This window comes from Coffea arabica, chromosome 11c (assembly GCF_036785885.1).
Source record: "Coffea arabica cultivar ET-39 chromosome 11c, Coffea Arabica ET-39 HiFi, whole genome shotgun sequence".
In the NCBI taxonomy this organism is placed as follows: domain Eukaryota; kingdom Viridiplantae; phylum Streptophyta; class Magnoliopsida; order Gentianales; family Rubiaceae; genus Coffea; species Coffea arabica.
The window spans coordinates 23,614,329-23,627,272 of NC_092330.1; the positions used below are offsets into that span (position 1 = coordinate 23,614,329).

The 12,944-nt window shown below is 44.3% G+C and overlaps 7 non-coding genes and 9 pseudogenes across 7 annotated transcripts; all 16 read left to right on the forward strand.

Moving 5' to 3' along the window:
- The first annotated feature begins 46 nt into the window (after nt 1-46).
- LOC140018203 (5S ribosomal RNA) lies at nt 47-164 on the forward strand (annotated as a pseudogene).
- Nucleotides 165-1,091: 927 nt separating this feature from the next.
- On the forward strand, nt 1,092-1,210 carry LOC140017846 (5S ribosomal RNA). Its single transcript, XR_011824152.1, has one exon. It is a non-coding gene; the product is annotated as a 5S ribosomal RNA (ribosomal RNA).
- Nucleotides 1,211-1,621: 411 nt separating this feature from the next.
- LOC140020770 (5S ribosomal RNA) lies at nt 1,622-1,739 on the forward strand (annotated as a pseudogene).
- Nucleotides 1,740-2,667: 928 nt separating this feature from the next.
- LOC140017311 (5S ribosomal RNA) lies at nt 2,668-2,786 on the forward strand. The gene has a single exon (XR_011823621.1). It is a non-coding gene; the product is annotated as a 5S ribosomal RNA (ribosomal RNA).
- Nucleotides 2,787-3,197: 411 nt separating this feature from the next.
- Nucleotides 3,198-3,315, forward strand: LOC140020580 (5S ribosomal RNA; annotated as a pseudogene).
- A 925-nt stretch (nt 3,316-4,240) lies between these two features.
- LOC140020223 (5S ribosomal RNA) lies at nt 4,241-4,358 on the forward strand (annotated as a pseudogene).
- Nucleotides 4,359-5,284: 926 nt separating this feature from the next.
- On the forward strand, nt 5,285-5,402 carry LOC140020059 (5S ribosomal RNA; annotated as a pseudogene).
- Nucleotides 5,403-6,332: 930 nt separating this feature from the next.
- LOC140017896 (5S ribosomal RNA) lies at nt 6,333-6,451 on the forward strand. Its single transcript, XR_011824202.1, has one exon. It is a non-coding gene; the product is annotated as a 5S ribosomal RNA (ribosomal RNA).
- A 411-nt stretch (nt 6,452-6,862) lies between these two features.
- On the forward strand, nt 6,863-6,980 carry LOC140020224 (5S ribosomal RNA; annotated as a pseudogene).
- Nucleotides 6,981-7,908: 928 nt separating this feature from the next.
- On the forward strand, nt 7,909-8,027 carry LOC140017312 (5S ribosomal RNA). Its single transcript, XR_011823622.1, has one exon. It is a non-coding gene; the product is annotated as a 5S ribosomal RNA (ribosomal RNA).
- A 411-nt stretch (nt 8,028-8,438) lies between these two features.
- LOC140020581 (5S ribosomal RNA) lies at nt 8,439-8,556 on the forward strand (annotated as a pseudogene).
- A 926-nt stretch (nt 8,557-9,482) lies between these two features.
- On the forward strand, nt 9,483-9,601 carry LOC140017897 (5S ribosomal RNA). Its single transcript, XR_011824203.1, has one exon. It is a non-coding gene; the product is annotated as a 5S ribosomal RNA (ribosomal RNA).
- Nucleotides 9,602-10,012: 411 nt separating this feature from the next.
- Nucleotides 10,013-10,130, forward strand: LOC140020779 (5S ribosomal RNA; annotated as a pseudogene).
- Nucleotides 10,131-11,058: 928 nt separating this feature from the next.
- On the forward strand, nt 11,059-11,177 carry LOC140017313 (5S ribosomal RNA). The gene has a single exon (XR_011823623.1). It is a non-coding gene; the product is annotated as a 5S ribosomal RNA (ribosomal RNA).
- Nucleotides 11,178-11,588: 411 nt separating this feature from the next.
- LOC140020583 (5S ribosomal RNA) lies at nt 11,589-11,706 on the forward strand (annotated as a pseudogene).
- A 926-nt stretch (nt 11,707-12,632) lies between these two features.
- Nucleotides 12,633-12,751, forward strand: LOC140017898 (5S ribosomal RNA). Its single transcript, XR_011824204.1, has one exon. It is a non-coding gene; the product is annotated as a 5S ribosomal RNA (ribosomal RNA).
- The last annotated feature ends 193 nt before the right edge of the window (nt 12,752-12,944 follow it).

Below are 12,944 nucleotides of genomic sequence, written 5' to 3' on the forward strand. Positions count from 1 at the left end.
TCACAGGACGGGGCAGTTTAAAAGAATAAAGCGAAAGGAACATGGCGGGTGCGATCATACCAGCACTAATGCACCGGATCCCATCAGAACTCCGAAGTTAAGCGTGCTTGGGCGAGAGTAGTACTAGGATGGGTGACCCTAGGCCGGTCAACGGGTCGGGTCTACACCCGGATCCGGATCGGATCCCTGAAATTTTTGCGGGTATGGGTAGGGATTTAATTCCGTTATCCGGATCCGGATCCGTTTTTTCAAACAAAAAAACGGGTCGGATACGGAATATAGTATTCCGACCCGTATTAGACCCGGATCCGGATATAAATGATTTAATAATTTATAAAAAATATATATTATCAATATAATTTGATTAGGATGATGTATTTGAGTAAAATCAATTTGATTTATTTTCTTATTTGGTTTTTTCTTTGCATTAGCTAGAAATTTGTTCACAAATATATCTTTTTCTCTTTTTTGTTAGAAATTATAAATTTTGGCAAATTTGTTCGGGTAGACCCGACCCGGATCCGAGACTCGCCGGGTCCGGATCCGGAACACCGAATAAAAGACCCGTCGGGTAAACTGGTCGGATCCGGGTCCGGGTCCGGAATAATGAATTCCGGCCCGGACCCCGGCCCGTTGACACCCCTAGGTGACCCCCTGGGAAATCCTCGTGTTGCACCCCTCCCTTTTTTGTTTCGAAATCCAAATTTCCCCTTCGTTCTTTATGCTGTAGTAATTTAGCTCCGTCGGAACGATTGCTTTATATTTTGCTTCTCATCGAAGCATGAAGGCGGATCTGAAGGCGCGAGACAAGTCAGGAACGGTACGGCTGGATCGAAGCCCGGATCGTCGGTCAAAGTTGTCGGCGCAAATGTATAAGCGCAAGCGTGAAGGATCAATTTCAGGATAATTGAGAGTTGCGCGACGAGGGAAAAAAAATGGTGCAAATCAACAAGAAAAAAATGTAAAAGTAAATAAATAAAAGGATGAGGGGAAATTCTTGAATTGACGCTTAAAATGAATTCGGGTCCAGAAAAGCCACACTGCTTCACAGGACGGGGCAGTTTAAAAGAATAAAGCGAAAGGAACATGGCGGGTGCGATCATACCAGCACTAATGCACCGGATCCCATCAAAACTCCGAAGTTAAGCGTGCTTGGGCGAGAGTAGTACTAGGATGGGTGACCCCCTGGGAAGTCCTCGTGTTGCACCCCTCCCTTTTTTGTTTCGAAATCCAAATTTCCCCTTCGTTCTTTATGCTGTAGTAATTTAGCTCCGACGGAACGATTGCTTTATATTTTGCTTCTCATCGAAGCATGAAGGCGGATCTGAAGGCGCGAGACAAGTCAGGAACGGTACGGCTGGATCGAAACCCGGATCGTCGGTCAAAGTTGTCGGCGCAAATGTATAAGCGCAAGCGTGAAGGATCAATTTCAGGATAATTGAGAGTTGTTCGACGAGGGAAAAAAAAGGTGCAAAGCAACAAGAAAAAAATATAAAAGTAAATAAATAAAAGGATGAGAGGAAATTCATGAATTGACGCTTAGAATGAATTCGGGTCCAAAAAAGCCAAACTGCTTCACAGGACGTGGCAGTTTAAAAGAATAAAGCGAAAGGAACATGGCGGGTGCGATCATACCAGCACTAATGCACCGGATCCCATCAGAACTTCGAAGTTAAGCGTGCTTGCGCGACAGTAGTACTAGGATGGGTGACCCTAGGCCGGTCAACGGGTCGGGTTTACACCCGGATCCGGATCGGATCCCTGAAATTTTTGCGGGTATGGGTAGGGATTTAATTCCGTTATCCGGATCCGGATCCGTTTTTTCAAACAAAAAAACGGGTCGGATACGGAATATAGTATTCCGACCCGTATTAGACCCGGATCCGGATATAAATGATTTAATAATTTATAAAAAATATATATTATCAATATAATTTGATTAGGATGATGTATTTGAGTAAAATCAATTTGATTTATTTTCTTATTTGGTTTTTTCTTTGCATTAGCTAGAAATTTGTTTACAAATATATCTTTTTCTCTTTTTTGTTAGAAATTATAAATTTTGGCAAATTTGTTCGGGTAGACCCGACCCGGATCCGAGACTCGCCGGGTCCGGATCCGGAACACCGAATAAAAGACCCGTCGGGTAAACGGGTCGGATCCGTGTCCGGGTCCGGAATAATGAATTCCGGCCCGGACCCCGGCCCGTTGACACCCCTAGGTGACCCCCTGGGAAATCCTCGTGTTGCACCCCTCCCTTTTTTGTTTCGAAATCCAAATTTCCCTTTCGTTCTTTATGCTGTAGTAATTTAGCTCCGTCGGAACGATTGCTTTATTTTTTGCTTCTCATCGAAGCATGAAGGCGGATCTGAAGGCGCGAGACAAGTCAGGAACGGTACGGCTGGATCGAAGCCCGGATCGTCGGTCAAAGTTGTCGGCGCAAATGTATAAGCGCAAGCGTGAAGGATCAATTTCAGGATAATTGAGAGTTGCGCGACGAGGGAAAAAAAAATGGTGCAAATCAACAAGAAAAAAATGTAAAAGTAAATAAATAAAAGGATGAGGGGAAATTCTTGAATTGACGCTTAGAATGAATTCGGGTCCAGAAAAGCCACACTGCTTCACAGGACGGGGCAGTTTAAAAGAATAAAGCGAAAGGAACATGGCGGGTGCGATCATACCAGCACTAATGCACCGGATCCCATCAGAACTCCGAAGTTAAGCGTGCTTGGGCGAGAGTAGTACTAGGATGGGTGACCCCCTGGGAAGTCCTCGTGTTGCACCCCTCCCTTTTTTGTTTCGAAATCCAAATTTCCCCTTCGTTCTTTATGCTGTAGTAATTTAGCTCCGTCGGAACGATTGCTTTATATTTTGCTTCTCATCGAAGCATGAAGGCGGATCTGAAGGCGCGAGACAAGTCAGGAACGGTACGGCTGGATCGAAGCCCGGATCGTCGGTCAAAGTTGTCGGCGCAAATGTATAAGCGCAAGCGTGAAGGATCAATTTCAGGATAATTGAGACTTGTTCGACGAGGGAAAAAAAAGGTGCAAAGCAACAAGAAAAAAATATAAAAGTAAATAAATAAAAGGATGAGAGGAAATTCATGAATTGACTCTTAGAATGAATTCGGGTCCAGAAAAGCCAAACTGCTTCACAGGACGTGACAGTTTAAAAGAATAAAGCGAAAGGAACATGGCGGGTGCGATCATACCAGCACTAATGCACCGGATCCCATCAGAACTTCGAAGTTAAGCGTGCTTGGGCGACAGTAGTACTAGGATGGGTGATCCTAGGCCGGTCAACGGGTCGGGTCTACACCCGGATCCGGATCGGATCCCTGAAATTTTTGCGGGTATGGGTAGGGATTTAATTCCGTTATCCGGATCCGGATCCGTTTTTTCAAACAAAAAAACGGGTCGGATACGGAATATAGTATTCCGACCCGTATTAGACCCGGATCCGGATATAAATGATTTAATAATTTATAAAAAATATATATTATCAATATAATTTGATTAGGATGATGTATTTGAGTAAAATCAATTTGATTTATTTTCTTATTTGGTTTTTTCTTTGCATTAGCTAGAAATTTGTTTACAAATATATCTTATTCTCTTTTTTGTTAGAAATTATAAATTTTGGCAAATTTGATCGGGTAAACCCGACCCGGATCCGAGACTCGCCGGGTCCGGATCCGGAACACCGAATAAAAGACCCGTCGGGTAAACGGGTCGGATCCGGGTCCGGGTCCGGAATAATGAATTCCGGCCCGGACCCGGCCCGTTGACACCCCTAGGTGACCCCCTGGGAAATCCTCGTGTTGCACCCCTCCCTTTTTTGTTTCGAAATCCAAATTTCCCCTTCGTTCTTTATGCTGTAGTAATTTAGCTCCGTCGGAACGATTGCTTTATATTTTGCTTCTCATCGAAGCATGAAGGCGGATCTGAAGGCGCGAGACAAGTCAGGAACGGTACGGCTGGATCGAAGCCCGGATCGTCGGTCAAAGTTGTCGGCGCAAATGTATAAGCGCAAGCGTGAAGGATCAATTTCAGGATAATTGAGACTTGTTCGACGAGGGAAAAAAAAGGTGCAAAGCAACAAGAAAAAAATATAAAAGTAAATAAATAAAAGGATGAGAGGAAATTCATGAATTGACTCTTAGAATGAATTCGGGTCCAGAAAAGCCAAACTGCTTCACAGGACGTGACAGTTTAAAAGAATAAAGCGAAAGGAACATGGCGGGTGCGATCATACCAGCACTAATGCACCGGATCCCATCAGAACTTCGAAGTTAAGCGTGCTTGGGCGACAGTAGTACCAGGATGGGTGACCCTAGGCCGGTCAACGGGTCGGGTCTACACCCGGATCCGGATCGGATCCCTGAAATTTTTGCGGGTATGGGTTGGGATTTAATTCCGTTATCCGGATCCGGATCCGTTTTTTCAAACAAAAAAACGGGTCGGATACGGAATATAGTATTCCGACCCGTATTAGACCCGGATCCGGATATAAATGATTTAATAATTTATAAAAAATATATATTATCAATATAATTTGATTAGGATGATGTATTTGAGTAAAATCAATTTGATTTATTTTCTTATTTGGTTTTTTCTTTGCATTAGCTAGAAATTTGTTTACAAATATATCTTTTTCTCTTTTTTGTTAGAAATTATAAATTTTGGCAAATTTGTTCGGGTAGACCCGACCCGGATCCGAGACTCGCCGGGTCCGGATCCGGAACACCGAATAAAAGACCCGTCGGGTAAACGGGTCGGATCCGGGTCCGGGTCCGGAATAATGAATTCCGGCCCGGACCCGGCCCGTTGACACCCCTAGGTGACCCCCTGGGAAATCCTCGTGTTGCACCCCTCCCTTTTTTGTTTCGAAATCCAAATTTCCCCTTCGTTCTTTATGCTGTAGTAATTTAGCTCCGTCGGAACGATTGCTTTATATTTTGCTTCTCATCGAAGCATGAAGGCGGATCTGAAGGCGCGAGACAAGTCAGGAACGGTACGGCTGGATCGAAGCCCGGATCGTCGGTCAAAGTTGTCGGCGCAAATGTATAAGCGCAAGCGTGAAGGATCAATTTCAGGATAATTGAGAGTTGCGCGACGAGGGAAAAAAAATGGTGCAAATCAACAAGAAAAAAATGTAAAAGTAAATAAATAAAAGGATGAGGGGAAATTCTTGAATTGACGCTTAAAATGAATTCGGGTCCAGAAAAGCCACACTGCTTCACAGGACGGGGCAGTTTAAAAGAATAAAGCGAAAGGAACATGGCGGGTGCGATCATACCAGCACTAATGCACCGGATCCCATCAGAACTCCGAACTTAAGCGTGCTTGGGCGAGAGTAGTACTAGGATGGGTGACCCTAGGCCGGTCAACGGGTCGGGTCTACACCCGGATCCGGATCGGATCCCTGAAATTTTTGCGGGTATGGGTAGGGATTTAATTCCGTTATCCGGATCCGGATCCGTTTTTTCAAACAAAAAAACGGGTCGGATACGGAATATAGTATTCCGACCCGTATTAGACCCGGATCCGGATATAAATGATTTAATAATTTATAAAAAATATATATTATCAATATAATTTGATTAGGATGATGTATTTGAGTAAAATCAATTTGATTTATTTTCTTATTTGGTTTTTTCTTTGCATTAGCTAGAAATTTGTTCACAAATATATCTTTTTCTCTTTTTTGTTAGAAATTATAAATTTTGGCAAATTTGTTCGGGTAGACCCGACCCGGATCCGAGACTCGCCGGGTCCGGATCCGGAACACCGAATAAAAGACCCGTCGGGTAAACTGGTCGGATCCGGGTCCGGGTCCGGAATAATGAATTCCGGCCCGGACCCGGCCCGTTGACACCCCTAGGTGACCCCCTGGGAAATCCTCGTGTTGCACCCCTCCCTTTTTTGTTTCGAAATCCAAATTTCCCCTTCGTTCTTTATGCTGTAGTAATTTAGCTCCGTCGGAACGATTGCTTTATATTTTGCTTCTCATCGAAGCATGAAGGCGGATCTGAAGGCGCGAGACAAGTCAGTCAGGAACGGTACGGCTGGATCGAAGCCCGGATCGTCGGTCAAAGTTGTCGGCGCAAATGTATAAGCGCAAGCGTGAAGGATCAATTTCAGGATAATTGAGACTTGTTCGACGAGGGAAAAAAAATGGTGCAAATCAACAAGAAAAAAATGTAAAAGTAAATAAATAAAAGGATGAGGGGAAATTCTTGAATTGACGCTTAAAATGAATTCGGGTCCAGAAAAGCCACACTGCTTCACAGGACGGGGCAGTTTAAAAGAATAAAGCGAAAGGAACATGGCGGGTGCGATCATACCAGCACTAATGCACCGGATCCCATCAGAACTCCGAAGTTAAGCGTGCTTGGGCGAGAGTAGTACTAGGATGGGTGACCCCCTGGGAAGTCCTCTTGTTGCACCCCTCCCTTTTTTGTTTCGAAATCCAAATTTCCCCTTCGTTCTTTATGCTGTAGTAATTTAGCTCCGTCGGAACGATTGCTTTATATTTTGCTTCTCATCGAAGCATGAAGGCGGATCTGAAGGCGCGAGACAAGTCAGGAACGGTACGGCTGGATCGAAGCCCGGATCGTCGGTCAAAGTTGTCGGCGCAAATGTATAAGCGCAAGCGTGAAGGATCAATTTCAGGATAATTGAGACTTGTTCGACGAGGGAAAAAAAAGGTGCAAAGCAACAAGAAAAAAATATAAAAGTAAATAAATAAAAGGATGAGAGGAAATTCATGAATTGACTCTTAGAATGAATTCGGGTCCAGAAAAGCCAAACTGCTTCACAGGACGTGACAGTTTAAAAGAATAAAGCGAAAGGAACATGGCGGGTGCGATCATACCAGCACTAATGCACCGGATCCCATCAGAACTTCGAAGTTAAGCGTGCTTGGGCGACAGTAGTACCAGGATGGGTGACCCTAGGCCGGTCAACGGGTCGGGTCTACACCCGGATCCGGATCGGATCCCTGAAATTTTTGCGGGTATGGGTAGGGATTTAATTCCGTTATCCGGATCCGGATCCGTTTTTTCAAACAAAAAAACGGGTCGGATACGGAATATAGTATTCCGACCCGTATTAGACCCGGATCCGGATATAAATGATTTAATAATTTATAAAAAATATATATTATCAATATAATTTGATTAGGATGATGTATTTGAGTAAAATCAATTTGATTTATTTTCTTATTTGGTTTTTTCTTTGCATTAGCTAGAAATTTGTTTACAAATATATCTTTTTCTCTTTTTTGTTAGAAATTATAAATTTTGGCAAATTTGTTCGGGTAGACCCGACCCGGATCCGAGACTCGCCGGGTCCGGATCCGGAACACCGAATAAAAGACCCGTCGGGTAAACGGGTCGGATCCGTGTCCGGGTCCGGAATAATGAATTCCGGCCCGGACCCCGGCCCGTTGACACCCCTAGGTGACCCCCTGGGAAATCCTCGTGTTGCACCCCTCCCTTTTTTGTTTCGAAATCCAAATTTCCCCTTCGTTCTTTATGCTGTAGTAATTTAGCTCCGTCGGAACGATTGCTTTATTTTTTGCTTCTCATCGAAGCATGAAGGCGGATCTGAAGGCGCGAGACAAGTCAGGAACGGTACGGCTGGATCGAAGCCCGGATCGTCGGTCAAAGTTGTCGGCGCAAATGTATAAGCGCAAGCGTGAAGGATCAATTTCAGGATAATTGAGAGTTGCGCGACGAGGGAAAAAAAAATGGTGCAAATCAACAAGAAAAAAATGTAAAAGTAAATAAATAAAAGGATGAGGGGAAATTCTTGAATTGACGCTTAGAATGAATTCGGGTCCAGAAAAGCCACACTGCTTCACAGGACGGGGCAGTTTAAAAGAATAAAGCGAAAGGAACATGGCGGGTGCGATCATACCAGCACTAATGCACCGGATCCCATCAGAACTCCGAAGTTAAGCGTGCTTGGGCGAGAGTAGTACTAGGATGGGTGACCCCCTGGGAAGTCCTCGTGTTGCACCCCTCCCTTTTTTGTTTCGAAATCCAACTTTCCCCTTCGTTCTTTATGCTGTAGTAATTTAGCTCCGTCGGAACGATTGCTTTATATTTTGCTTCTCATCGAAGCATGAAGGCGGATCTGAAGGCGCGAGACAAGTCAGGAACGGTACGGCTGGATCGAAGCCCGGATCGTCGGTCAAAGTTGTCGGCGCAAATGTATAAGCGCAAGCGTGAAGGATCAATTTCAGAATAATTGAGACTTGTTCGACGAGGGAAAAAAAAGGTGCAAAGCAACAAGAAAAAAATATAAAAGTAAATAAATAAAAGGATGAGAGGAAATTCATGAATTGACTCTTAGAATGAATTCGGGTCCAGAAAAGCCAAACTGCTTCACAGGACGTGACAGTTTAAAAGAATAAAGCGAAAGGAACATGGCGGGTGCGATCATACCAGCACTAATGCACCGGATCCCATCAGAACTTCGAAGTTAAGCGTGCTTGGGCGACAGTAGTACTAGGATGGGTGATCCTAGGCCGGTCAACGGGTCGGGTCTACACCCGGATCCGGATCGGATCCCTGAAATTTTTGCGGGTATGGGTAGGGATTTAATTCCGTTATCCGGATCCGGATCCGTTTTTTCAAACAAAAAAACGGGTCGGATACGGAATATAGTATTCCGACCCGTATTAGACCCGGATCCGGATATAAATGATTTAATAATTTATAAAAAATATATATTATCAATATAATTTGATTAGGATGATGTATTTGAGTAAAATCAATTTGATTTATTTTCTTATTTGGTTTTTTCTTTGCATTAGCTAGAAATTTGTTTACAAATATATCTTATTCTCTTTTTTGTTAGAAATTATAAATTTTGGCAAATTTGATCGGGTAAACCCGACCCGGATCCGAGACTCGCCGGGTCCGGATCCGGAACACCGAATAAAAGACCCGTCGGGTAAACGGGTCGGATCCGGGTCCGGGTCCGGAATAATGAATTCCGGCCCGGACCCGGCCCGTTGACACCCCTAGGTGACCCCCTGGGAAATCCTCGTGTTGCACCCCTCCCTTTTTTGTTTCGAAATCCAAATTTCCCCTTCGTTCTTTATGCTGTAGTAATTTAGCTCCGTCGGAACGATTGCTTTATATTTTGCTTCTCATCGAAGCATGAAGGCGGATCTGAAGGCGCGAGACAAGTCAGGAACGGTACAGCTGGAGCGAAGCCAGGATCGTCGGTCAAAGTTGTCGGCGCAAATGTATAAGCGCAAGCGTGAAGGATCAATTTCAGGATAATTGAGAGTTGCGCGACGAGGGAAAAAAAATGGTGCAAATCAACAAGAAAAAAATGTAAAAGTAAATAAATAAAAGGATGAGGGGAAATTCTTGAATTGACGCTTAAAATGAATTCGGGTCCAGAAAAGCCACACTGCTTCACAGGACGGGGCAGTTTAAAAGAATAAAGCGAAAGGAACATGGCGGGTGCGATCATACCAGCACTAATGCACCGGATCCCATCAGAACTCCGAAGTTAAGCGTGCTTGGGCGAGAGTAGTACTAGGATGGGTGACCCCCTGGGAAGTCCTCTTGTTGCACCCCTCCCTTTTTTGTTTCGAAATCCAAATTTCCCCTTCGTTCTTTATGCTGTAGTAATTTAGCTCCGTCGGAACGATTGCTTTATATTTTGCTTCTCATCGAAGCATGAAGGCGGATCTGAAGGCGCGAGACAAGTCAGGAACGGTACGGCTGGATCGAAACCCGGATCGTCGGTCAAAGTTGTCGGCGCAAATGTATAAGCGCAAGCGTGAAGGATCAATTTCAGGATAATTGAGACTTGTTCGACGAGGGAAAAAAAAGGTGCAAAGCAACAAGAAAAAAATATAAAAGTAAATAAATAAAAGGATGAGAGGAAATTCATGAATTGACGCTTAGAATGAATTCGGGTCCAAAAAAGCCAAACTGCTTCACAGGACGTGACAGTTTAAAAGAATAAAGCGAAAGGAACATGGCGGGTGCGATCATACCAGCACTAATGCACCGGATCCCATCAGAACTTCGAAGTTAAGCGTGCTTGCGCGACAGTAGTACCAGGATGGGTGACCCTAGGCCGGTCAACGGGTCGGGTCTACACCCGGATCCGGATCGGATCCCTGAAATTTTTGCGGGTATGGGTAGGGATTTAATTCCGTTATCCGGATCCGGATCCGTTTTTTCAAACAAAAAAACGGGTCGGATACGGAATATAGTATTCCGACCCGTATTAGACCCGGATCCGGATATAAATGATTTAATAATTTATAAAAAATATATATTATCAATATAATTTGATTAGGATGATGTATTTGAGTAAAATCAATTTGATTTATTTTCTTATTTGGTTTTTTCTTTGCATTAGCTAGAAATTTGTTTACAAATATATCTTTTTCTCTTTTTTGTTAGAAATTATAAATTTTGGCAAATTTGTTCGGGTAGACCCGACCCGGATCCGAGACTCGCCGGGTCCGGATCCGGAACACCGAATAAAAGACCCGTCGGGTAAACGGGTCGGATCCGTGTCCGGGTCCGGAATAATGAATTCCGGCCCGGACCCCGGCCCGTTGACACCCCTAGGTGACCCCCTGGGAAATCCTCGTGTTGCACCCCTCCCTTTTTTGTTTCGAAATCCAAATTTCCCCTTCGTTCTTTATGCTGTAGTAATTTAGCTCCGTCGGAACGATTGCTTTATTTTTTGCTTCTCATCGAAGCATGAAGGCGGATCTGAAGGCGCGAGACAAGTCAGGAACGGTACGGCTGGATCGAAGCCCGGATCGTCGGTCAAAGTTGTCGGCGCAAATGTATAAGCGCAAGCGTGAAGGATCAATTTCAGGATAATTGAGAGTTGCGCGACGAGGGAAAAAAAAATGGTGCAAATCAACAAGAAAAAAATGTAAAAGTAAATAAATAAAAGGATGAGGGGAAATTCTTGAATTGACGCTTAGAATGAATTCGGGTCCAGAAAAGCCACACTGCTTCACAGGACGGGGCAGTTTAAAAGAATAAAGCGAAAGGAACATGGCGGGTGCGATCATACCAGCACTAATGCACCGGATCCCATCAGAACTCCGAAGTTAAGCGTGCTTGGGCGAGAGTAGTACTAGGATGGGTGACCCCCTGGGAAGTCCTCGTGTTGCACCCCTCCCTTTTTTGTTTCGAAATCCAAATTTCCCCTTCGTTCTTTATGCTGTAGTAATTTAGCTCCGTCGGAACGATTGCTTTATATTTTGCTTCTCATCGAAGCATGAAGGCGGATCTGAAGGCGCGAGACAAGTCAGGAACGGTACGGCTGGATCGAAGCCCGGATCGTCGGTCAAAGTTGTCGGCGCAAATGTATAAGCGCAAGCGTGAAGGATCAATTTCAGGATAATTGAGACTTGTTCGACGAGGGAAAAAAAAGGTGCAAAGCAACAAGAAAAAAATATAAAAGTAAATAAATAAAAGGATGAGAGGAAATTCATGAATTGACTCTTAGAATGAATTCGGGTCCAGAAAAGCCAAACTGCTTCACAGGACGTGACAGTTTAAAAGAATAAAGCGAAAGGAACATGGCGGGTGCGATCATACCAGCACTAATGCACCGGATCCCATCAGAACTTCGAAGTTAAGCGTGCTTGGGCGACAGTAGTACTAGGATGGGTGATCCTAGGCCGGTCAACGGGTCGGGTCTACACCCGGATCCGGATCGGATCCCTGAAATTTTTGCGGGTATGGGTAGGGATTTAATTCCGTTATCCGGATCCGGATCCGTTTTTTCAAACAAAAAAACGGGTCGGATACGGAATATAGTATTCCGACCCGTATTAGACCCGGATCCGGATATAAATGATTTAATAATTTATAAAAAATATATATTATCAATATAATTTGATTAGGATGATGTATTTGAGTAAAATCAATTTGATTTATTTTCTTATTTGGTTTTTTCTTTGCATTAGCTAGAAATTTGTTTACAAATATATCTTATTCTCTTTTTTGTTAGAAATTATAAATTTTGGCAAATTTGATCGGGTAAACCCGACCCGGATCCGAGACTCGCCGGGTCCGGATCCGGAACACCGAATAAAAGACCCGTCGGGTAAACGGGTCGGATCCGGGTCCGGGTCCGGAATAATGAATTCCGGCCCGGACCCGGCCCGTTGACACCCCTAGGTGACCCCCTGGGAAATCCTCGTGTTGCACCCCTCCCTTTTTTGTTTCGAAATCCAAATTTCCCCTTCGTTCTTTATGCTGTAGTAATTTAGCTCCGTCGGAACGATTGCTTTATATTTTGCTTCTCATCGAAGCATGAAGGCGGATCTGAAGGCGCGAGACAAGTCAGGAACGGTACAGCTGGAGCGAAGCCAGGATCGTCGGTCAAAGTTGTCGGCGCAAATGTATAAGCGCAAGCGTGAAGGATCAATTTCAGGATAATTGAGAGTTGCGCGACGAGGGAAAAAAAATGGTGCAAATCAACAAGAAAAAAATGTAAAAGTAAATAAATAAAAGGATGAGGGGAAATTCTTGAATTGACGCTTAAAATGAATTCGGGTCCAGAAAAGCCACACTGCTTCACAGGACGGGGCAGTTTAAAAGAATAAAGCGAAAGGAACATGGCGGGTGCGATCATACCAGCACTAATGCACCGGATCCCATCAGAACTCCGAAGTTAAGCGTGCTTGGGCGAGAGTAGTACTAGGATGGGTGACCCCCTGGGAAGTCCTCTTGTTGCACCCCTCCCTTTTTTGTTTCGAAATCCAAATTTCCCCTTCGTTCTTTATGCTGTAGTAATTTAGCTCCGTCGGAACGATTGCTTTATATTTTGCTTCTCATCGAAGCATGAAGGCGGATCTGAAGGCGCGAGACAAGTCAGGAACGGTACGGCTGGATCGAAGCCCGGATCGTCGGTCAAAGTTGTCGGCGCAAATGT